This window comes from Microcebus murinus, chromosome 10 (genome assembly GCF_040939455.1).
Source record: "Microcebus murinus isolate Inina chromosome 10, M.murinus_Inina_mat1.0, whole genome shotgun sequence".
Classification (NCBI taxonomy): domain Eukaryota; kingdom Metazoa; phylum Chordata; class Mammalia; order Primates; family Cheirogaleidae; genus Microcebus; species Microcebus murinus.
Window position 1 is genome coordinate 73,777,605 of NC_134113.1, and position 292 is coordinate 73,777,896.

At 47.6% G+C, this 292-nt stretch overlaps 1 non-coding gene across 1 annotated transcript; it reads right to left on the reverse strand.

Annotated features, from left to right (window-relative positions):
* Nucleotides 1–104, reverse strand: LOC142873637 (small nucleolar RNA U13). The gene has a single exon (XR_012921627.1). It is a non-coding gene; the product is annotated as a small nucleolar RNA U13 (small nucleolar RNA).
* Nucleotides 105–292: the final 188 nt, after the last annotated feature.

Genomic DNA, 292 nt, shown 5'->3' on the forward strand with positions numbered 1-292 from the left:
CGTCAGACGGGTAATGTGCCGATGTCGTAACAAGGTTTGAGGGAGGCACATCTCACGCATGCGCGTGAAAACCCAATCATCACGCTTATGAACTACAAAAGGATCTATAACTTAGTTGTTTACACACTGGTCATGCATCCACCCCCACAGTGATTCTTACTTCAGCCTGCCCCTGATAGGCCCTAACCTGTTCCGGGTCCTAGCTGAGAGACTCAGGTTTCTGCTCTCTTGGTCTTTTTTTTCTCTGCATCCCATAATGTACTCATAATGCCTTGCGGTTAGCAAACAAGCA